The sequence below is a fragment of the Toxorhynchites rutilus genome, chromosome 2, assembly GCF_029784135.1.
Source record: "Toxorhynchites rutilus septentrionalis strain SRP chromosome 2, ASM2978413v1, whole genome shotgun sequence".
Taxonomy (NCBI): Eukaryota; Metazoa; Arthropoda; class Insecta; order Diptera; family Culicidae; genus Toxorhynchites; species Toxorhynchites rutilus.
Genome location: NC_073745.1, coordinates 107,209,658 through 107,235,591, shown reverse-complemented (window position 1 = coordinate 107,235,591; position 25,934 = coordinate 107,209,658). Strand labels below are relative to the sequence as shown.

The window sequence follows — 25,934 nt, the reverse complement described above, 5'->3', positions numbered from 1 at the left end:
AAGATACATTTTACGCTATTCATACTGCTATTTTGTATATAATTATTTTGAATAAGTGTTTTTTGATACATTTTAGTGAAAATAACGATAAAAACAATTGGGAGGCTCAAGATTGATGTGATACAGATATTTCCAAGCACTGAAAGGGGTTCACTACAAAAAAATACAATATACAGTGCTAACGTTAATGGCTTTGAACTGCAATATAAAAAAGCAGGAAAAAACAAGCGCGGGACAGAAAAATCTGCATATGTAGAATGGTGGTCGGTAAATTGAAATAATTATATATTTACACTAACCGACCCGGCAAACTTCGTCCCGCTCAAAATGGATATTTTGTTTTCATACCTCCAAACATTTACGTTTTCTTACTTACGATCATGGATCCAACTGTTCATTGATTGATTTTTTAACTGACCCTTTACAATTTCCTTTTAATTTTAATTTCTTAGTGCAGTAGAATCCGTCTATTCTGTTTCCGCTTATTATGACGTCTTTGTCAATTCCCTTCGATGTCATTATAAATGGATTCCACTGTACTTCTAGCAAAACTTGCCATTATAACATCAAATTAATTGTAAATGTAATAAAATAGTAATGTACTTGTAGAACATATGGTTATTTAATTCTCCGATTTTTTTCATTTTCCTTCAGAGTTTTCCGAAACTTTTCAATTGTCATGTTTGATTGGAATATGGTAGGTTGAAATACAGTGTCCGACAAAACATTAAGACCATTACTCAAGCAAAAAAAGACAAAACTTTGAGAAAAAATAATCCAATCCAGTGCTTCAATCAATCAATAAAAAATTATTTGCATTGTTCGTAGAAATTTATAACAATTGGAGTTAAAACAAATTGTTTGAAGATATTCATCGACAAACCTTAATAAGATGGACTTTCAGTATTTTTTCCATATTTTTGTCTCAAAGATATTGAGAATCGCGTGAAAAAAACGAGAAGGTGCATTTTTCACCATAGATCCTATGGTGTACCATATAAGGACTCAAATATTAGGCTGTCAAAAAAGTCCTTGTATTCATTGTATCGAGTCATACTATAGTTTGTTGGAAAGGTATTTTTGCGCGCTATAATATAGTCCTTGAAAGTGTTTTGTTTGGTTAAGTCGTTCGTGAGTTATAGTGTCGCAAATATGGAGCAAAATAAAGAGAAAATCCGACACATTTTACAGTACTACTATGACAAAGGCAAAAATGCATCTCAAGCTGCCAATTAAATATGTGCAGTTTATGGACCCGATACAGTTTCCAACCACCGCACAACGATGGTTTCAACGTTTTCGTTCTGGTGTAGAGGTCGTCGAAGATGCGCCACGCTCCGGAAGGCCTGTCGTCGAAAATTGCGACAAAATCGCTGAATTAGCCGAGAAAGACCGGCATAGTAGCAGGCGTAGCATCGGCAAAGAGCTAGGGATAAGTCATTAAACCGTTATTAACCATTTGAAGAAGCTTGAATGCACAAAGAAGCTCGATATATGGGTGCCACACACGTTGATGCAAAAAACATCTTTGAACGTATCGACGCATGTGAATCGCTGCTGAATCGCAACAAAATCGACCCGTTTCTGAAGCGGATGGTGACTGGCGATGCAAAGTGGGTCACTTACGACAACGTGAAGCGCAAACGGTCGTGGTCGAAGCCCGCTGAAGCGGCTCAGACGGTGGCCAAGCCCTCATTAACGGCCAGGAAGGTTCTGCTGTGTGTTTGGTGGGATTGTCAAGGAATAATCTATTATGAGCTGCTTCCCTATGGCCAAACGCTCAATTCGGACCTGTACTGCCAACAACTGGACCGCTTGAAGGTAGCACTGATGAAGAAGAGGCCATCTTTGATAAGCAGAGGCCGCATTGTCTTCCATCAGGACAACGCCAGGCCACACACTTCTTTGGTGACGCGCCAGAAGCTCCGGGAGCTCGGATGGGAGGATCTTTTGCATCCGCCGTATAGTCCAGACCTTGCACCAAGTGACTACCACCTGTTTTTGTCCATGGCGAACGAGCTAGGTAGTCAGAACTAATTTTATGAACAAATGAAAATTCAAAAAAAATACCGCAGGACTTTTTTGACAGCCAAATATATAGTACTAATGCCAAAATGTTTTATTTAGTACCCTATACAATATTTTCCATACAGCTGGTGATTTGGTTAGGGGCACTTTTTACACCCTTACTCAGACAGACCTTTTGGAAATATATAAAAAAAAAATAAATATATAATATATAAAAAAATATTTTTTGGTACCGCACACCACTGAAAAAAATCTGAAAAAATCGCACATATGTTGTAGGAACACATTTAAATGTGAATTAGAGTAGTACTGAATCTCTAAATCTAAAAAAAAATTGTTCAAAATTTCAATATTTTTTTGGTACTTCAATTTTTGAAAAAAAAATTTGATAATTTTATTTGATACACCGTAGTAGATACACATTCAGTATTTTTTCAAATTTTTATCTCGAAGCTTTTGAGGATGGCGTGAAATAAACGAAAAAGTACGTTTTCCACTATAGATCCTATGTTAAACCACATAGGGGTTCAAATAAACCGCCAACATTTTTTATTTAATACCCTATACAATATTTGCCATACAGCTGGTGATTTGCTTTGCTTTTACTCCCTTATCCGGCCAGGCCCTTTGTTTCATAGAAAAATGTTTGGTGCCGAAATGTGTTCCCTAACAAAGACATTAAAACTAAATCATTATCAAAAAGTTAAACGATGTAATTCTTCAAATATATCCAAAATCAACAGATAGCCTACCGGAATCCTACGTCAACTATGCGGTCGTGTCTCGGACACAAACCTCCTGTGACATTTTTTCCGAAAAAATGTCTTTTTTCAAAGATTCAAATACCAAAAAAAATCAATAATAAATTAATTTAGCTAGCATTTTTTATTATACCCACAAAAAATACGAATTTGTTTTCGTGATCATTGATTGTGTTTGTTTTTTTTATTGTTTACATGGCTAAAAACGCTAAAAACAAAATTTTTGTTCACTTTGTACAAAATATTGCACGCTATTTTATATGTGTGAGTAATTTTCGTGTACGATACAAAAAATCTATCTCATCTGTAGTATATGTATATGTAATATGTCACGTTGCTCGCAACCAGGGCTGCCAACTATAATTTTCAAAAATCAGGAAGAATTAAAATAAAAATCAGGAAGAAAGCAGGATAGCTCATATTCGGTTTTCCGGAGAGCTCATGTCCATTTTTGGGAAAACGAAAGCATCATTTCTAAGGCAGACTTGCTCAATTTTATTCTACACTGGCTGACGCGGAAAACTTCGTTCCGCGCAAAATGTTTTTTTACTATCAATACCTTCAAACATTCACGTTCTTTTGCTAAGCTAACGTTCATGGGTCTATAAGCAGATCTGTTCATTGATTGATTTTTTAATTGATCCTTTACAATTTCCTTTTACTATAAATTTCCTAGTTCTTCTACCAAAACTCGTCATTGTAATATCAAATTATTTCATTTGTAATTCATTTGTATGACAATCCCTCCCCCCAACTTGAGAGAGGATTTTGATAATGATTTGGTGGCCCGAAAAGGGCCGTTTTGTTTGTTTTTTTTGGGTATTGTTTGTTAACTCCACCAGTGTTTACCGAGTGATGATGACAGAAGGATGGTCTACAGTCGTTGGATGGTGTGTATCAGATAAAAGATACCGAAGTGGAACGAGATATGATGAAAACCGCCCTCTGTGATCCTAGGCGAGATGGTTCCTGTGTTATGTATGGATGAAATAAAAAAAACTCACCAATGTAATATAAGATAATTACCAATACTGAACACAATTATCAATTTTTCTCATCAGTAAAAATATGTTACATTAATACTGCTTCCAACTGCAACCAACAACTTAACAACTGCTTCCATATACAATCTTATACTTACACTTGTGTTAAATTTTTTACAATACACGATGGATCATTGATATGAAATTTCACGAAGCAACCAACGTTCAAGTTCCAAATTAAAATTTTATATGCTAGAATTTATCGTATCACTCGCCTTACCTGTAACATAAAAATGCCCCCGACTTGCATATATTTGCAATGCCGATTTTCCCCAGGCAGCTTTGTATTGATGTCTCTGTTAGGGACCCGCCGCAAGTATTATCAACTTCGACCAATCAGAAGTGGGTATTTCCGTTAGGATAGGGATTGAGATTTTTCAATTGTTCGATAGTTAGTTTCATGACAAATATTATTTTCATGACATGACTGAGCAATGAGCGTTTGAAATTGGACAATTTTCACGGTGTGCTTGATTTTCGATTTTCAATTTGTACCACAATATGTTCCCGAAAGACGTAATCCTACGCAAAAAAAGTATTAATTTTTTTCTCAGTGTATATTTTTTCACATTTTAACATCAGTACTCTAAGACACTATTTCGGTACGACTCATAGTTTTAGAGATATAAATTATCAAAGATTTTCTTACTAAAATCGATACGCCCTTTTCAAAAGTTACACTTGAGTCAGAAAAAATCCCAATTGCTGTGGAAAACTCATATTTCCTCCAACCCAAACGGAATAGAAAACTTTCATTCGAATCAAAAATACATGTTTTTTAAAACTGCATTTCATTTGGATGTCATTTGGAATTGCTAATTTGCGGATAAGTTTCAATTTTAGAAATAAAAAATCATCACTGATGGTGAGACCTGAATGATACAAACGAATGTCACATCTACGGAAGCTACCAGTGAATATAGCGTGTGTATATCATTTTTATCATTAATTTTATACAAAAATACGCCCTTTATATCGTTACGATGAATCGAAACTTGTTTGACACAAACGGCTATCATTCGAATGCCAACAAATAATGTTGTGAAGCAAGTAACAAATGACTCTTAACTCTTAACAGCAAGACACTATATTAAACTTATACTTTACTCAACAATTTATCAGTTCATACTGTTTATAAACGAATTTTAATGTCTTGTGACGAATTGTTCATGAATCAAAACGGTGCTTCTATGAATAATAATTAATGGTACTCAGTATAAACAAAAGTTGTTACCGATGCTTGAGGAAAGGCTCAATGAAAAATTCCATGCATTGCGGCAATGTGTAGATGTGAAGAGCATTGTTCGGTATGTTCAAACAGAACGATCAAATACCAAATACCAAACTAATTATTTTTGTGATATATGCGAAATTCATAGAACAGAGCTTGCAGAGATGCAGAGCTGCATTTTAGGAACTTTTTAGAAAGATATCACACGAAGAACACACATATTCTTTATATGAAAGTAACACATTGAAACACATGTTTAGTAAATACTTATCGGAAGTTTACAAAAACATGATTCATTTTCATCTTTCATAATCTCACAAGTTATGAATATACTGCATTTTCAAGTAAACATTATTACGACCTGTACGATACCCATGTTCAAATTTAATACGACCCCAAAGGGTTAAAGAACTCTGTTATAGACCAGGTACTAAACAAATAGTCAATGTATAATTGAAGTTTGCGTTTAAGGCTTTTTTCATTTTTATTTCAGTTGAACAGTTGGATTCGGTATATCCCTGTTTTTTTTTATCTTCGCTTATTTTTCGTCGGCCTATTTCCGCCACTTTAGTGCCAATCACCGACATCAGGGAGGCGACTCCACCTGTTCCTACCTATCAGACTCAACAACTCATGAGCCGGGCCAACTTCTTTTACTTCCGCTCCGAAGGAAGACGTAACCAGAGATTTTTCGCCTCAGAAAATCCCAACGACGCCAGCTGGGATTGAACCCAGGCCGATCGGATTGTGAGGCTGTTACGCTAACCATACAACCACTGGCGCCGTCGGTATATCCCTGTTAGCGTAACAATGACGTCGCAATCAATCCGATCTGAACATAAAGATAATTAATGGAACGAAGACGAAAGAAGCGCCAGTATAACTACGTAAAAACTATTTTTATGAATAATGGAAGCCGCATTTTCAGTGATGGTAGAGAGAATGCAAACTATATGAACACGGGTGGACGTTTTTTCTTCGATCGGACAGTTCGTTCGGAAATATGAACACGTGAAGTGCGAGACGACCGGTAAAAGCATACGAATCGATTAATTTATTGAACTCGCAGCGATGAGTCCTCGCATCCTACTTCAATGAGAAAGAAAAATGTCTGCGGAGGTAGGGGAATAATTTATTTTATAGTGGGCAGAAGTTGTTCGCCATGCTAGGGGAGGACTTTTACTCCGCAATTATAACACATTCGATTGTCAGTGGTATGATGTATGGTTCTGGTACCTTCTCAGCGCCATCGAATAATATCGGATTATTCGATAGACGTGAAGAGCAAGTTGGGGAATATCGTCAGCATAAAACGAAGGTTCCCGAGTTAATTGGATGGCACTTTTTGTGGTTCGTCGATCCTAGTTGGAAACTACAAAAATCACTCACAGCACTAATTTCTGTATGCTAATTTCCACTCTCATCACCGCAAACAGATTGCCAACGGGTAACAAACAATATTAAAATGTGACCAAAGCAACTCCATCAAAGTCCATTAAGATTCATAAGCAAACAGATCTGCTGCGAAGGATAAACAATTAAGTCGGGGAATTATGTTTACCACGGTACGTCCCAATGCGACCAGGGAACCGAGGAATGTCCTCCCTCCCACAGGAGCGACTCAAACCAAAAGTCCCGGACCAGGCACGAATCAGCTTAAATTAATAAGAATAAACTGATAGCCAACAACAATAATAACAATTAAAAGTAAGCTCTCGAGTGGCTGAGCTCCAGCTTTGGGGCACTGATGTGGGAGAGATAGAGAGAGATCCGTTGCACTTCGCCGAAGCAATACGGCAAAAACGGAAGATTCGTTTTGCATACAAAGAGTGCGATTTTTATTGCCTCCTAAGAGACCAATTCCAAGTTCGCAATGGACTCTCCCAGTTCGTCGGGAAACCGGCAGAACATGATCCCATGAATTGCTGATGCTATTTGGACAATGTTGTGCCGCTCACTCGCTCCAGTGCATAAACGCCTTGACATCCTCGTCCCTCGTTTCCTCAGAAGCGCCAGCTGCCTCCCCAACCGTCAGAGGAGTTTTGGGCGCTACTTCCAGTGGATGGAACGCAGTGGAGCAGAAAAATTAATTAAAACTGAACTAGAATAATTAAAAGTCTCTAGTCGTCGCCTTTGAGTGGCAGTGTTGTCGGATATTAAACTTTTATAGATCGCGTGTGCGTGTTTGCTATAACTGCATTCACATGACTCAAAACATATAAACACTTCACGTCCTTCATCTTTCGATGACAAATAAGTTTTATTGGAAGTACGATCGTTATTGTTCATAGAAATTTGATTCGGAAGTTGAGGAAAAAATATTCATTTTTTCTTCTGTTTCCCCAAGCTGGTTACGAATTGTTATGAAAATGATTCAATGTGATAGATATTATAAATTAATAAGAAATCGAATGAATCAACTCAACAGGAATGAGACAAAATAAGTAAGCACGAGACGAACGAACAAAGCACGGGAAAAAATGATTGAATCGCAGTAAAAATAGAATATTCTGATCTGCAAAAAATATAAGTTTTTAAAAATGTAAATCATGAGCAATATTAAAAGTGTTTGCAACCATAACGGAACACATTTTTTGAAGATCTCAAGTAGTGTATTGAAGGGGTTATTCTAGTCTAGAGTTTTGAAAAAAAAACATTTTTTTCTTTATGTTTCTGAAGTTCAGACATTTAAGAATATACCCTAGGAAGGATTCTTCGAAAATCCCATTAGTTATAGCCATTTTATGATGCGGCACTAACCTATTGAGTTGCCCGAAAAGCCGATTTGCCAATTTTTTTCAATACAACTAAAATACTTTTTTCTACATTAAATGAACGCATAAAGATGTGTCTAGATGTAGTGGACAAAAATATCGAAAAGAAATAAAAAATCGATTTCCTTCTGTTTTTTTTTTCAAAGATTTTGTAGAGTTACACAATTTTTTGTCAACTAATTCAATAGCAAATCCAATTAACTACGATCTTCCGAAACAACAACCTGTATTTGTGCTTCAACTTTTAGTTTTATTGCATTTTTTGGACGTTCTTCAAGAGGATATACACTTATCGTATCATCGAATATAATCGCTCATGAATTTGAAGTGTTACTATGCCTTTCTAAAGTATGAGTAGGAATACCATCATGGTGCGCGAAGAAATTTGGAGTTGGATAACTTCTAGAAAATCGGCGTATGATCAAGTTAGGTTGGTTATATATTTCAATGAAGAGTTTTCACATAGTCAGACATTCTGTCGCATTACCCATTCTCCTTGGACCATGTAAAAGTGATAATTATTATAATTTGATTTAATTCTTTGAAAATTTCATGGAAAATGCATCCGGCAAGAATTTTTTTTTTTTATCCAAAATATATATTTTATTAAGGCTCATATGGCGTCAGCCTAACGGGGCCGGGAGTTCAATATTTTGACAATGTTTGCTTACAACTATGTTAGTAATATGTAACCGATTACTCGCGGTTGGCTCGAGGTTAGTATCACAAGTGTCCTCATAATTGGTATGTCGCAGTCTTCGATGCTCTGCACGTGTGCCCGACACGGGATACTTCCTATTGGGATGCAGCTGACCATTAATCAGCAACGCCCCCCTAGTCTGTACCCCATATCTAGCGTGGTGCGTCTTTCTCGACTCGAGGAATCCAGGATAGAATGGTCACTAGCCGGCGCAATCATCAGCTCGTGTAGAGTTGTCATGAGCGGTACAACCTTTGGCTCTTGTTGAATGATCAGTGGACTGTACAACCTTCGGCCCGTGCATCTGTAAAGAGTGTGTGTATGTATTGCCGCGACTAAGTAAAAGTTTATCGATCGGATAGGAGGGATATGAAACGGGGACACAACGAAGGAAACATCATTAAACGTTGACATCGGCGTTTCTGAGGAACAGGTATAGATGAAGCAGAAGATCAGGATCACGGCTACCTAAGATATCCCGGACGGGGATATCCGATTGTCTGCCTTGTGTTCTCAGTGCTCTAGAGAGCTGAGAGCGAGCAGCATGGAACCGGATACACGACCAGACAACATGCTCGATGTCGTGGTAGCCATCGCCACAATCACAAAGATTGTTTGTTGCGAGCCCAATGCGATAGAGATGCGCGTTTAGGTTGTAGTGATTGGACATAAGCCGAGATATCACGCGAATCCCTTGAACCATGCACTCGTCGAGACCTTAGGGATAATCGTGTGTAACCAACGACCGAACTCATCACCACTCCACATGCGTTGCCAACTTACGAGCGTATACTGACGAGGAATGTGGAAAAATTCATTATAAGCAATTTGCCTTTCAAAAAGTGTGCCTTCTAAAGCGCCCACCTTAGCTAGCGAGTCCGCTTTCTCATTCCCGGAATCGAGCAATGAGAGGGAACCCATGCTAAGGTAATCTTGAATAATTTTTCGACCAAAACACTCAATAGTTGTCTTATTCTTGTTAGGAAATAAGATGAGCGTTTATCAACTTTCATTGAGCGGATTGCCTCTATTGAGCTGAGACTGTCTGAAAAAATAAAATAGTGGTCGATGGGCAATGTTTCAATGATCCCTAATGCGTAATATATCGCACCCAGTTCAGCGACATACACGGAACAAGGATCTTTGAGTTTGAAAGAGGCACTGGAATTTTCATTGAAGATGCCGAAGCCAGTGGACCCGTTTATGAATGAACCGTCAGTAAAGAACATTTTATCAGATCTAACTTTCCCATATTCTGCCGAAAATATCGGCGGAATAGAATCGGAGCGTAGGTGATCTGGGATTCCATGGATTTTTTGTCGCATGGACAGATCAAAAATGACAGAGCAATTGCAGAAGTATGGGAAGCAAACTTGGTTGGAGATGCCTGGTGAAGGGTGCACGTCGTGGGTAAGGTACTCATGGTATAAAGACATAAAACTTGACTGAGGAGTCAGTTGGAGTAGATTTTCGAAGTTATCAATCACCAATGGATTCATGATCTTGCAACGGATGAGAAATCTGTAGGATAATTCTGTGAACCGAAGAGTAAGCGGGGGTACTCCTGCCAAAACTTCGAGACTCTTCGTATGTGTCGAATGCAAACACCCCATGGCTATACGCAAGCAACGATATTGTATTCTCTCCAGCTTGAGAATATGAATCCTGGCAGCTGATCGGAAGCAAAAACTGCCATATTCTAACACTGATAATATCGTTGTTTTGTATAACTGAATGAGGTCTCCTGGATGGGCACCCCACCATGTTCCGGTAATTGTTAGGAGAAAATTGATTCTTTGCTGGCATTTCTGTTTCAAATACGCAATGTGTCTTCCCCAGGTACACTTAGAATCAAAATATACACCCAGGTATTTGAAAAACATAGAGTGTTGGATCGTTTTGCCGGATAGGTGAAGCTGGAATTAGGCGGGTTCGTGCTTCCTAGAAAAAACGACCATTTCAGTTTTCTCCGTAGAGAATTCGATACCCAGCTTGAGGGCCCACGTGAACAGATTGTTCAGGGTATCTTGCAACGACTTTTGCAGAACGACGGGATTAGTACCCGTGATGGAAATAACTCCATCGTCTGCAAGTTGTCTCAGCGTGCATTGTCTAACTAGAAATCATCTATATCATTGACGTAAAAACTGTACAAGAGGGGGCTTAGGCAGGAGCCTTGTGGTAGGCCCATAAAACTGTATCGAGAAGATTTAGAGCTGCCATGAGAGAAAATCATGTGTTTTTCTGACAGTAAATTGTACAGGAAATTGTTAAGAATTGGTGAAAGTCCACGATTATGATGCTTCTCTGAGAGAATTTCCATGGAAACTGAATCAAATGCCCCTTTGATATCGAGAAAAACGGAAGCCATTTGTTCTTTGCGAGCAAATGCGATTTGGATTTCAGAAGATAGCGAGACAATCATTTGTCCCTTTACCTCGGCGGAAGCCAAACTGCGTATTTGACAACAAATTGTTCGTTTCGACCCACTTGTCCAAACGAAGTAGAATCATTTTCTCTAACAATTTACGAATACAGGATAACATTGCAATCGGCCTATACGAGTTGTGATTGCAAGCCGGCTTGTTGGGTTTCCGTATGGCTATCACTCTTACTTGTCTCCAGTCATGCGGGACAATATTCAGCTCCAGAAAATTGTTGAACAAGTTCAGCAAACGCTGTTTTGCCAAGTCGGGAAGATTCTTCAACAAGTTGAATTTAATCTTGTCCGACCCCGGAGCTGAATTGTTACATGAGAGAAGGGCAATTGAGAATTCCACCATCGAAAAATTCTCATAATCGCTTTGAAGTGGAATGTCGCGTACGACGTTTTGTGCAGGAACGGTGTCGGGGCAAACCTTCCTTGCAAAGTTAAAAATCCAACGATCAGTATAATTCCTCACTTTCGTTTGTATGTTTCCAGCCACGCATTCTCCTAGCCGTATTCCAAAGAGTGCTCATAGCGGTCTCCCTTGACAAACCATTGACGAACTTCCGCCAATATCCACGCTTTTTTGCTTTAATCAAACCTTTTAGTTTGGCTTCTAGAGGTACTTTAGAAACCATTCCACTAATCCAGTTTTCCTGAATTTTTTGAAAGCGGATGATTTTTCAAGGTAGACCTTTGAACATTCCTTGTCCCACCAAAGTGATGGAGGACGACGTCGGAAAGTGGTAGCCGGTACACGTTTCTTTTGAGCTTGAAGTGCGCTTTCGTAAATCAAACTCGATATAAAGTTATACTCTTCGAGTGGAGGAAGTTCATGGATTGAAACAATTGCTTCAGATATTATTTCCGCAAATGTTCTCCAGTCAATATTCTTCGTGAGGTCATACGAAATATTGACTGACTCACGAGAGCTTGATTCATTAGCGATCGATAAAATTATTGGTAGGTGATCACTACCGTGGGGATCTTGGATTACCTTCCACATGCAATCCAGGGATAACGAAGAAGAGCATAGGGATATGTCTAGCATGCTTGCCCGTGCAGGAGGGTTGGCTATTCTGGTTGCTTCCCCAGTATTCAAAACTGTCAATTTGAAGTTGTCGCACAGATCATAAATCAAAGTGACACGGTTGTCATCGTAGAGTGATCCCCATGCTGTTCCATGGGATTTAAAATCACCTAAGATTACCCGCGGCTCCGGTATTGCCTCGATAGTATCAAAGAACTGATGGCGGCCTACCGTAGTTCTGGGAGGGATATATATCGAAGCAATGCAGAGGTCTTTGCCATTGATTTGTGTCTGGCAAGCAACAACTTCAATGCCTGTCATCGGTGGGAGAGTGACTCTATAGAAGGAGTGACATTTTTTTAATCCCCAATAGTACGCCACCAAACGAGTCATTTCGATCGAGGCGAATAATGTTGAAATCGTGGAAATTCAGCTCATCGGCTGAAGAGAGCCATGTTTCACAGAGAGAAAATACATCACAGTTAGAGCTGTGAACTAAAAATTGAAACTGATCTAGTTTAGGAATGATGCTTCTGCAATTCCACTGTATTACAGTGGTCAAATCCTTGACCTCTTGCACTGAATCAGGCATCGAGGGAAATGAACGCTGCCAAAAAACGACATTTTTCCTTCAAAAATGTTCTCACAATCGGAAGCAAACATAATACTATGCTTTTAAGAGGGTCGTTTATATTTAAAGCATTTAAAATGTTGTCCACAAAGTCAGAAAGCGCAAGCAAGCCAGGCTGTTGCCTCGACCGCGAAAAAGAAGCAGACGTGTTGGGTGTTGCTCCGGGAAGTGCTGAGGACCCCTGGTGCGTAGAAGAACCGCTTAAACCAGGAGGTACTTGCTTCCATTGGTCCAATTGGACAACGAGGCAAGCATTGGTCCAACTTTTTTTTACATCTAGACCTTTATATCTTGTTGAAAATGGAAATTTTCATCACGCTAACAAGCACTCATAAATGCTAAAGGAAATTTCAATATACAATTAAATTCATTGAGGTTATTAATTTACATGCATTGTTCTTTTGTCTAGAAAGCGACACGCTTGTCAAAGTCCTACCTCAAGTTTCCGTCCTTGCTTCTAGGAATAGATCCTATTGTTTTTATATTGTGCGATCGATCATTTATCTCGGATTTGTGCATTGTTTCCGGGTTAAAAGTGAAGTCAAAGTGCAGAGAGTTCTAACTCGGATGTGAACAAGGTATTTTCCAGACTATTTTCGTCGGTTCGAAACTAGAAGTAAAAATATGTTTAAAAAAAGAAATTTCATAAAGAGTTAATTGTTCGAGTCAACTAATTCTATTTCCGACTAGGACACTTCACGCACAAATCACATTATCATTTGAAAAATTCGATAAAATGAAAATAAAATAATATATTCAAATTAACAGCCTTTGCTGTAGTCCTACGTTTCTTCGGTTATGTCCCCGACATTACACAACCGTCTTATTTTCTGTTATTTAAAACTAAACAGCTATTAAATCTACTATATACAGCCAAACTAGCGTTATCAGAAAGCGTTTCATTTTCGGCAGAAACCATGCGATTTCGTGTCTTGAAGCGTCAAATAAGCAAATAAAATCATCTGTCCCCCACCGCTATAAAATGCTTGTATGTATGGAAGTAGACACTTCTTTCTTTTTTTCTTTTTTCATCTTTTTTGGGATTGTACTCAAAAAAAAAGTCCAAACGACGTCAACGGGGATCGAACCAAGACCGGCTGGAATGCAAGGCTGTTTTACACGACCACACTATCCACACAGCTAATGATGCTGTTGCGTAAATGCGTGAAAATATTACACCTCATTACAAAATGAAGTTGGAAACTGTTTTCTAAGAGTAAAAAGGAGATCATAAAGGAGATCTATATCCATCTCGATCTGGACGGTGTACATTAGGGTGCCAATGAATTTATGGGAAAAAATCGACCCTACAATTTCAAAAAGTTACCTTATACAAAATGGTCACCATCTCGAAAAAGCACCCTATGGCGAATTTCAGCTCAGTCGGACTTAAGGGAGAGTGGCGCAAAGCGGTCAAAGTTTGTGTTTTTTGAAAATCGAAAAATCACCCAAAGGGGGGGAGGGGTGCTAAAGGAAATCGGGGTTTTCGAAAAAAAAAATTGATGTCTTGAAATTGCGTGAAACGTCGAGATTTAGTGTCATCTCGAATTTTTTTTTTGTCAAAAATCGGTGTTCTGGGAGTTTTTGTTCGGAGTAGGGGAGAGGGAGGCAAGTTGGCGACGTTAAGCTTTGGCGAGCCCTGGATCTTGGAATTATTTTTTTTAAATGATGATGCTGATTCATTTGGCCTGAAGTGTTTTCTATCATGTTATCTATTGGATGGGCAAAAAAACTAAAAAAACTTGTCCACCCAAAAGCTTTGCGCAAAAAGCGTCGAATTCGCCATTTTGCCTCCACGTGGAGGCTAGATGGCGAATGCCTGGTGGCAAGTTGGAAAATATGGTTTGGTCACCTAAAAATTAACAAAACGTAATAACAACAATTTATTTATCCTTGGTTGGAACAGTGGAAATGCCATTTTCATCAACACTGTAAATGTCACACACAGGAAAACGATACTGAGCTCGTATATCTCCCAAAGTTCGAAAAAATAAGTCACAATTTTCTTTATCGAGCCGCTGAGGTATTTTCTGGCTTTCTCAAAGATAGCTTAGGAGCCTTCATGAACATTTCAACCCATGTCCGTCCAGCGCATGTTCCTTTGAAAGGGTGCTCTATGCCATTTTTAACCGCAAACGAATAGGCAATTCTTCGAAGCTGGACCTGAATGTGGCTTTCAAGCGGCCTTTATTGGATGACGTATCGTGAAATTGATACAGATTTAATATTTCTTGCATAAAGAACAAGGAAACGCAAATACTGAATTGAAAATCTAACCTCCATGTCTGGATATTTTCGTCGATAGCGTCTGAAAGTTGGTTCTGGCACACCGAACTGTTCTGAAGCACCCAGAACAGACAAACCTTCTTCTATAGCTTTTATAACATTCTCCAAATTGGTGTCCGACCAATATTGGTCTCTTTTTCGCTTACAACCATCTGCAATAAAAAAACCAAAAATTAACATAATGTTGCAGTTCGCCAAGTTGCCCCCAAGCGACTTTTTCAATAGAAAAAATTTAGCTGAAAAAAATCATAATTGAAACTCGCCGGAAACGAACAGATTATGTACAATAGAGTACCTTTATCATGCATGAAATTATTTTGAAATTTTAACTTTTCTCTTAAAATGGATAAGGAAATTTGAACAAAAAAATAACAAAATCACGATTTTTCTCATTTTTATTTTTCACTTTTTTTGTGATAACGTTTTCGGCAGAGTTACCGAGTACAAAGTTTTTCCTTATTATGATGCATCTTCAGTGAAAAGTAGGTGGCGCTACCTTCATTACAACGGGTCAAATTACCGATTCGTCATCTTGCCTCTCTCTCCCCTACGCGGAGAAACATGTTATTTGCAAGTAGCTAAAAAATCTTGAACGAGGATTGTGTCTGAAGATAATCTGATATTATAATGATGAGTTTTGGTAGAAGTACTAGGATTTTTTGAGTAAAACGTAAATTCTACGGGGTCGATTAGAAGATCAATCAATGAACAGTTCAGCGATTGCACTCATGAACTTGCGCTTAGTAAGAAAACGTGAATGTTTGAAGGTATTGATAACAAAAAACAAATTTTGAGCGGGACGAAGTTTGCCGGGTCAGCTAGTATATTATACAAATGCTTACCAACCTTTGAGAGTCATGACATTTTCTGTTATTTTTAGGCTCATTTAACACGTTAAATTCCACATCAGTCACCGGTAACTGACACCGAGTTCTCGCTTAAGCTGCTTCAGTCACCTGTGACTTACAGCATAAAATATGATAACAAAGGTAACTAATATAAGCATATAAGCTCATAAGCATTCCCTTTCGAACAAAAATACTTTCCACTAATACAAGGACCGATAGCCCTAATACGTTTAAAATTTCCATAGAGTCGCTACAAAACCGTGGCACACAACGTGTTAATGTAATAAATCGGGATGACAAAACATGAGCTAAAAATCAATTTTGGGTGTAGAAGATCGATCTTTTCCATTCCGATTTCCGATTTTTTGGATCAATCTATTGTACTCGAGAAAATCGAGATTTTTTTTTTCTTTCAATCATTTCGATCTTATAAAAACTTTTTATAGATTAATTTCTCAGTATACAGGCAAACCTTTTTTTGTGCGGGGGATAAGGGACCGCATAAAAAAAATTGTGCAAAACTTCACCAGTAGCTTCAAAAAACCGTGTTCGGTATACATTTAAAAAAACTTTTTTTGTGCGGTAGGTAGCAACCGCATAAAACAAGTTTTCCCCAAGAAGTAACAAATCCACGCCGTTCACCGTTCAATTCCCTTTTGTTTCCCTGCTTTGCGATGGGACAGCTTACCTTTTCGTTTACGCGTGGCTGTTTTGTGCTTTTAGTTGCATGCCGAGACGTGATGCAGTTAGATATCATGTCATGCAAAAACTTAGACAAACTTAGATCATTTGATGGGAGGAGGGGAATGATTTCAGAAGCGGATGATTGAGACGCAAATATGCTTTTTTCGCACTGAAATGCATATAGAACATCGAAAAAACTAAATGGACGATAAATTCGTCAAATATGCTTCTTTTCATATACCGCACAAGAAAAATCGAACAAAAAAACCGCACAAGAACAGGAAACCCCACAAAAAAAATCGCACAAAAAAAGGTTTTACTGTACATCAATTTTCTATCCCACCGAAGGTCACGCAACTATTTTGTTTAAACATAATATCAACAATTGCAGAAGAAGCGATTCATTCTTCTGCAATTTACTTCTGTACAAATGCTGACAGAGACAGTACTAGCGGTAGCTACCGAGGGGATGTACTGTAACCTGTTTGGAAAATCGATTCGACAAGATCGATCTTTTTATGAAGATCGCCCAATACTAATCGCCTCCACATCTATCCATAGTTTTTAGCAAATTTATCAGCGAAAACGAACCTAAACTAGCCTAGGTTGCCTTATATAAATTTTGACCGAGTAACTGTCCAATACCATATGAAACCGGGAATTTTGAAATGAAACAAAATAGAGTTAAACTTCAGGCGAAAAAAAACACACATTTTTAGTATATATACATTCATTTTGATAATATAATTCAATGATTTGTTAGCGATGTTCGTTTAGCAGTCTTTCCATAGTGAAAAGGCAATGAAAAACTTCACCACTTTAATTTCGACGCGTCTTAACTTCAATTTAATAATCACTCGTTATTTGTCAGAAACAATGTGTTAAGAAACAACAACTAAGATCACCCGTTATAATAAATATCAACACGTTCGTCGCCGCAAGCGGCCTTTCTGAGTTCCTTGCAGACAACTTGGGCAACTTGCGGATAAATTATTTAATGAAGATCAAACTTAGTTTTTAGACAACTTTTACATGATCTAGCAATATTTCATTTAATTTGAAGATGAATTGACTACAATAACACATGTCAAGGTCATATTATATGGGTTTCGCAGAAAGCTGCAGTACAAACTATCCGCACTATAAATTAGTATAGTATAGTACAAACATTATAATGATATGGTTATAATTTTATTGTTTTTCTACATATCCTATAGTTACACTTAGGTGCCTATTCTATCAAATTCCTTTTCAAAATCCTGTTCAATTTTAACGAGGAAAGTGTGTCACCCACGACGAAAGTGTTAAGGAAATTATATCTGTTCAATAGTTACCTTATATGTAACTTGTGTGAAAAAAAACAAACATTTTGAATGAAAATGACGTTCAATGCTTTCGAATATGACATCAAAAAGTTTTTCAATCATTTAATTCCTGAGTTCTTGGGGTTTTTAAACGGTTTTATTTAGCTTGCTCTGTAATCTGTTTGTATGTTTGTATGTTTGTATGTTTGTATGTTTGTATGTTTGTATGTTTGTATGTTTGTATGTTTGTATGTTTGTATGTTTGTATGTTTGTATGTTTGTATGTTTGTATGTTTGTATGTTTGTATGTTTGTATGTTTGTATGTTTGTATGTTTGTATGTTTGTATGTTTGTATGTTTGTATGTTTGTATGTTTGTATGTTTGTATGTTTGTATGTTTGTATGTTTGTATGTTTGTATGTTTGTATGTTTGTATGGTTGTATGTTTGTATGTTTGTATGTTTGTATGTTTGTATGTTTGTATGTTTGTATGTTTGTATGTTTGTATGTTTGTATGTTTGTATGTTTGTATGTTTGTATGTTTGTATGTTTGTATGTTTGTATGTTTGTATGTTTGTATGTTTGTATGTTTGTATGTTTGTATGTTTGTATGTTTGTATGTTTGTATGTTTGTATGTTTTTTTTTTTTTTTTTTTTTTTTTGGCAGACTTATCTCACTTCTTAACTAGGTGAACCTAGCCAGAATTTTCACCTGCCCCCGGGCTTCTGAATGCCAAAGGGGGACTAGGCTCTGCGGAATGCACGTATCTGCATGCTCGTGCTGTTTCAGTCCTGACCGAGAAATTGTCGGACAATCGCGCAGGTGCTAAGGATGACCGACTTTTGGATTCCGGCCAATTCCTTCTCCATGTTCAACACCTTTAGCGCTTCCAGAAGTGTCTTCGGGATAATTCCAGTTCCAGAGAGAGCGACTGGAACAATTCTTGGGACCTCCCTTAGCCCCCACAGTTCCTTGAGCTCCACCATCCCTGCGAAAAGTGCTAGTAGAGCCCACATTAACTAGTCTTATATTCAGCTTTGACAGTCCTTCGAGCAGACTAAACCCCCTCGCATTGGTAAATCTGCTCCCCCACTCTACTGCCCAGGCGTTGAAGTCCCCGCCGATGACTATGGGATGCCGTCCGATGAGCTCTTCCGTTATATTGTGGAGCATCTGGTCGAACTGCTCAATCGTCCATCTCGGGGGTGCATAGCAGCTGCATACAAAGATGTCGTTAATTTTGACAATCACGAACCCTTCATATTCACTGGATACAACTTCCTGGAAGGGGTATTTTCCCAACGTCGTAATTGCGGCTATTTTAGCTTTATCGGTTACCCAATTTCCGTTGTCTGGGGGTACCTGATACGGCTCTGCTATGATCGCCACATCGCATTTGATTTCATATGCGGCTTGCCATAGCAATTGTTGTGCCGTGTCGCAGTGGTTGAGATTTATTTGTGTTACCTCCATTTACTTGTTGCTGCCAGCGCTCTTTTAAAGAATGGGCATCTCGAGCCTCCGGTGACGTGATCGTTATCTACCTCCGTCGTACAGAGCATGCATCTTGGAGGCTTAGTACACATTTTCGCTAAGTGCCCCTTATTACCGCATCTTAAGCAAGAGTCCGATCTATCAGGTCCATTGCAGTTTCTAGATTGGTGGCCAAAGTCCATGCATTTAAAGCATCTCATCATTTGCTGAATAGCCCTTAGAGGGCACACCGTCCATCCAACTTTTAGTTTGCCAACTTAGTCCATCCAACTTAGTCAGTTTTCTTGCTGCGATTCTTGGCAGTTTTATCACTGCTGTTTGTGTACCTCCAATTGCTTTCCTCAGTCGAATTGTTAAGGAGACATCGCTAAGTTCGAACTGTTCGTTCAGGGCTTCTCTCAGCTCGTCGTCTGTTGTGATCTCATCCAGATTTCTACATTCGATCGCTATCTCTTGGGAAAGAGCCCTAACTTTCGCCGTTTCTCCCAGAGATTTTTCGACTAGCTCTCTATATGTCGAACTTTTAATCGTTGGGTTCTTCTTCAATTCAAACAACATTTCTCCATTCTGTGTTCGTCTTATCCTGGCCACGTTTTCCCCAAGATTCTGTAAGGACGGATCTTCTTTCACCTTCCGCAGGATCTCGGCATAGGTCGCAATCCCCGCTGCGCTCACAATAAGAGCTTCTGGTTTCTGCCTCTCCATCTTAGGCTTAGTTTTTCCTTTCTTTTTGTTTTCTTTTTTCTTCCTTTCGACTGTATGCCACCCGTTCGGATCTTCATTGTTTTGCTTATTTTCACCCCTAGCACCTTCACTGCCATCTTTGTGTTTTTTCGTCTCCTTCTTTTCTTCTGGAGTTTGTCTTCTCCTCTTTGCGGTTAGTGGGGTAGAGTCTACCGTCGGTGTCAAGATCACTTCCTTTGCCTTACTCTGCACAGCTTCTTTCAGAGCATTCTCCGCTTTTTCTGCTCTCGCCCGCCAGGTCTGCTGTTCACGTTCAGCTATCGCAAGCGCGGATCTTATTTTTACGGTAAGAGTTCTTATCACCGCATGAACATTACTACGAGGTTTGATGTATTCGTAGAGTTCTTCACTTGCCTTCATGGCTTCGCTCAGCTTAGTTCTCACATGCAGGCTTGGCTGCTCGTCCGCGGTTTTGCTGTTGTTGGATTTTGGTACCTGATATTGGTTCAAAATCGGTGATCTCATCACCTGTCCCCTTCTTGCGAAGATGTTTACGTCTTCTTGTTCGCTCTCGATTTCGATTGTATTTTGTGTGTACTCCATATGTAAGTGGGTCCCACCTTCAGGCCGCTATCTCCACTCGGAATGTGCAGTCGCTTAAGTGATCCCATGGTTGTCTATGCAAGCAGGGAGGCCATGCAAAGGGTTGGCACGATCCTTCATGGGGTACCGTGCTCAGAGCCGGATCAGCGCAAGACAGGAATGCAACATCTGAGCCCACACGATCAACGAGTTTTGAACGTACCTGAAGGCCTGCCAGGTTTTTAACGGGACGGAGGCAGTCACGCCATTAACCCGCTAGCCGTTTCAAGAAGGTGTCACCCTGCTCTACTAAAGTAACGGAATAGCGCGGCTGTCAGCCCTATAGCGTCTCTTCCAAATCATTCCAAATCAGTCATGCGTCGTTATTACCAGTATGCCGTAATTAGAATCTCACTGGCGTCGATCCTAATATGCCCGTTGGCATTCCATCCTTCACTGTGTGTCGCGGTATTTCCCCCGCGCTAGCTCCCTAGGGCTTTACCGCGCCCTTACTCGCGTTGTCACCCGATTAGTCGCCTCTTACGACAGGGACAGGGACCAAAAACCCGGAACGCTATTCTAGGCCGGCAGCTCCACGGCATATGTTTGTATGTTTGTATGTTTGTATGTTTGTATGTTTGTATGTTTGTATGTTTGTATGTTTGTATGTTTGTATGTTTGTATGTTTGTATGTTTGTATGTTTGTATGTTTGTATGTTTGTATGTTTGTATGTTTGTATGTTTGTATGTTTGTATGTTTGTATGTTTGTATGTTTGTATGTTTGTATGTTTGTATGTTTGTATGTTTGTATGTTTGTATGTTTGTATGTTTGTATGTTTGTATGTTTGTATGTTTGTATGTTTGTATGTTTGTATGTTTGTATGTTTGTATGTTTGTCTGTAGCGCTGACAACATTTTGACGCTGACATTGAAATTTGACCCCCTTTCTGTTGACCGATTGATCTGAACTTTAGAACACACCTTTATCTCTGTAGTCATTATAAAACTGTGTATTTCATGATCTTGAATATCTAAAATGGCGGCCGCTACTAAATGGCGGATCACAAATTTTCTCAAAACCTCATCGATATGGGTTTTCCAAAACCCCATCAATATGGGTATCAAACGAAAGGGCTTGACCAGTAGAATACAGTTTTTAATGAAAAATTCAAACCCAAAATGGCCGCTACCACAGGAAAGCGTCATATATATATTTTTTTCAAAACTCCATCAATATGGGTATCAAATGAAAGGGCTTGACTAGTAGAATACGGTTATTTATGAAAAATACAAATCCAAGATGGCTGCCACTACCAAATGGCGAACCACATATTATGTCAAAACCCCGTTAATATGGGTATCAAATGAAAGGACTCCACTAGTAGAACACAGTTATTTATGAAAAATACAAACCCAAGATGGCTGCCACTACAAAATGGCGGAATGTATGTTTTCTCAAAATTGCATTAATATGGGAATCAAATGAAAGGGCTTGACTAGTAGAATACGGTTATTTATGAAAAATGTAAATCCAAGATGGCTGCCTCTACAAAATGGCGGACTTCATATTTTCTCAAAACACGATTAATATGGGTATCAAATGAAAGGGCTTGAATGGAAGGTCACAGCAGATCATGCAAAAACCAAATCCAAGATGGCCGCAATCACAAAATAGCAAATTACTTTATTAAATGGTTTAATTTAGCTTGAACTGTTTATATGCATGTTTGTATGTCTGTAGGGTTGTCCCATATTAATAGAAATTTGACCAATAGGAACTGACCGAATTTATAAAATTCCTTTATCTCTGCTGTCATTTTAACACTGCTTATCATGAAAAATCCATATCATCTCAAAAAAAGGTTGATTGAGATATGTGTATCAAACGAACGAACTTGACTTGGAGAACACATTATGTATTTTCTGCAATCCACTCAATATCGGGGCACGTTGGATTTCCATTATCCACAATTTGCGACTTCATGATATTTCCCACGATTTTATTTTAGTCTTATCAATGCCCTAGACTAATGAAGGAGAGGTGTGATAACTGCTAACTGCTACTTGTCTAATTATTCTCTAGCTTTAAGTACAATATTATGTTTAATCACAATTAAACCGTTTAACTTAAAAAGTTTTTTTTAACTTATTTTTTTTCATACATTGCTGAATAGCATCGAACGCATATTAGGCGGTTGAAAACCATTCGTAAAAGTAAGTGAGTCGGAAGTGTCTTAAATTAAATCTATCGAAAATATAGCGAATCTTGCAACCCGTCTATCTCGTGTCAGCTGACCGCCAATTCCAAGGCATCTACTTCAAGCTATGGGAACCGACCCAGGATCATCGCAACCCATGCAGCACACTCCGAAACACCCTCTTCGGGTCTTCGAAGGGCGATAAGAATCACGAGAGAAATACATAAGTTAGGAATTGAAACAAATAAACTGCCGCGCGGCGGAGCTGTTGAGAAATGAAAAATAAGTCCAACCAGCTTAATACTCATAATAATAATTTGAATAAATATGCAATAGACTCCGCACCCACTTCCCTACCGCCGTTGAGGCCCCCCCGGGGGGAATTCCGTCCGATTACTATTTTGCGAGCAATGCGTCACAACACAACGGTTCGGTTGGGTGGGAAGTGCGGAGTCGGCACAAAATTGGGATTCATAGAGCGCAGTCATGCACTTCTTCGCTTGGCTTTGGGTAGGAACTTCCGTTGCTCGGGAGTTTTCGCGCGCACGGGCCGCTGGAAAGTTCATCGGTGGTGCACATTTGCATGTGATTTGCATGCAGCGGCGGCGAACAGTTTTTCGAAATGTCTTCCCCCTCTCTCCCGCGGGCGCGCTTGCTTCGTAATCTTAGGTACCCAAGAACTAAAACTCAATGGACAGCTCAAACGGACTTGGATCGCTGCTGGTGTGGCGCCAATGGCAGCATTCATCGGCACATGCGGCGATAATTAAAGGATGTCGCGGAGTCGACAACGTCGTATTGCTACGCGACACTGGCAGCAGTGGATGGGGGGTTATTGGATCCATTTTATTGTTCCGAATTTCTTAGAAACTTGACGTCGCGTCGCGACGATTAGGAATGTGAACGATGTTTCTCGTTCAGGTTAATATAATGTAAACATGCGATTTAGATAACCACAAAAAAACGAATTGTAGCGATCCTGCCAGGAGTCGAACCTGGAATCTTCTGATCCGTAGTCAGACGCGTTATCCATTGCGCCACAGGACCAATGTTGAGAAGATGTCATTCATCAACCGCCACGTCATCTAAATTTCATCGTGAGGCGCTGCCGAGTTTTGTTTCACCGGACAGTCAAAACCGAAACTGCTCGCGAGAAACGACGCACAGAGATTAGAGCCATGATAAATGTTAGTAGTCGGAGCGAGAAGTTGAAAATCAAGATCAACACATAAAAACGTGTAAACATACGCTACTAGGTTTCTAATCCGTGATCGTGAAGACGCTGCAGTTGTGCAGCATACGGAATGAGAGAGATTCTGTGTGAGCGAACGAGGCCAATGGACCCTCGAAACATGACGAGCTGCCTGCGAATTATTACTATCGTTTTGACTATAACCGGTCTTCATCTGTGTTATGTCTTGTTTTTTTTCGCTGTTTTTTGGAGAGCTAATGAGACATTTATTGATGTCGAATGGGAATTTCAATTTGTTGTGTATGTCCAAGCTCTAAGCCAAACACAGCGCACTGTGTACGAAGTGTAGAACCTTCCAAAGACCAGTTGTTTGCACGGTAATGAACACACCCGGAGTTATTACACAGCTCGCGGCTTGCTCAGTAGTAGCATTCCTACATTTGTTGTTTATTTTCCACTTTCGGTTTCGTCGTAAATCCGTCGGCTCTTTCGTGGGTTGGTTTGTGTCTCCCCATCTGCTGTTCCCGTTCAGCTTCCCCAAACAGTTTAAGTTCAATCAAATATTGCGCAAGGTTAAAAATAGAATTCTGGACCGGCTTGGAGTAGAATCGTGCCTGGCAAAGTGTTTTCCATGTTTGAGCGAGTCCAGCTTCCGCATGTTTGTGTGTGCTAATACTGTTTGTCTCAGGTAATGACCGCTGAAGCTAAGCCGGTTTCGCGTCGTGTTAGCAGTCAAAACTAAATCTGTGATGACTGCGCTGTTTACCGCTGTCGTGTCAAAGTGAATATGCGAATTCGGCTTGTGTTTTGTCGGTTCATGTGGAATTTTACACATCCGAGAAGGCAGGTCATCGGTCTTTCCCCTGGACGCGCACACGATGATGATGTGTCATTTCTGCTTTTCTACGATTCTCGGAAGCAAGTTGATTCAATTAGTTGTGGTAATTGGATAATTTTAATCGATCTTGTCATTGTTAATCATTGTTCCTCAGAATTTATATCGCTCTTATGCGCAACACAAGAAATCGCTTTGATCGTGTGCTTTGTTAATGTTGCCGTACAAAGGTTCGTGTTCACAAACGTCTCATTATTTAAACTAATGATGATGGTGGTTCGATGTCAATTGATACACGGAAGAGTTTATAGTCGCTTACTTCGCCAATTAACAGTTTTCCGTTCAGCACGTAATGGCAGATCGAGAGAATATTAGGCTGTCAAAAAAGTCCTGCGGTATTTTTTTTGAATTTTCATTTGTTCATAAAATTAGTTACAATCATCTGTTTTAAGTCAAATATGCGCCGTTTTGTTCGATGACTTGTTCCCAACGAGATGCCAACTTCATAATACTCCTGTTATAGAAGCTCGCTTCCTTATTGGCAAAAAACTCGGATAGCAAATTTTCACAGGCCTCTTTTGTGGATAACTTCTGACTACCTAGCTCGTTCGCCATGGACAAAAACAGGTGGTAGTCACTTGGTGGAAGGTCCGGACTATACGGTGGATGCAAAAGAACCTCCCATCCGAGCTCCCGGAGCTTCTGGCGCGTCACCAAAGAAGTGTGTGGCCTGGCGTTGTCCTGATGGAAGACAATGCGGCCTCTGTTTATCAAAGATGACCTCTTCTTCATGAGTGCTACCTTCAAGCGGTCCAGTTGTTGGCAGTACAGGTCCTAATTGAGCGTTTGGCCATAGGGAAGCAGCTCATAATAGATTATTCCTTGACAATCCCACCAAACACACAGCAGATCCTTCATGGCCGTTAATGAGGGCTTGGCGATAGTTTGGGCCGGCTCACCGCGCTTCGAACACGACCGTTTGCGCTTCACGTTGTCGTAAGTGACCCACTTTTCATCGCCAGTCACCATCCGCTTCAGAAACGGGTCGATTTTGTTGCGATTCAGCAGCGATTCACATGCGTCGATACGGTCAAAGATGTTTTTTGCGTCAACGTGTGTGGCACCCATACAACGAGCTTCTTTGTGAATCCAAGCTTCTTCAAATGGTTAATAACGGTTTGATGACTTATACCCAGCTC

At 39.5% G+C, this 25,934-nt stretch overlaps 1 protein-coding gene and 1 non-coding gene across 2 annotated transcripts in view; one reads left to right on the top strand and one right to left on the bottom strand.

Moving 5' to 3' along the window:
• LOC129771833 (matrix metalloproteinase-2-like) overlaps positions 1–25,934 on the top strand; it is a 179,299-nt gene that overhangs the window by 36,077 nt on the left and 117,288 nt on the right. The window lies entirely within an intron of this gene.
• On the bottom strand, positions 23,683–23,755 carry Trnar-acg (transfer RNA arginine (anticodon ACG)). Its single transcript has one exon. It is a non-coding gene; the product is annotated as a tRNA-Arg (tRNA).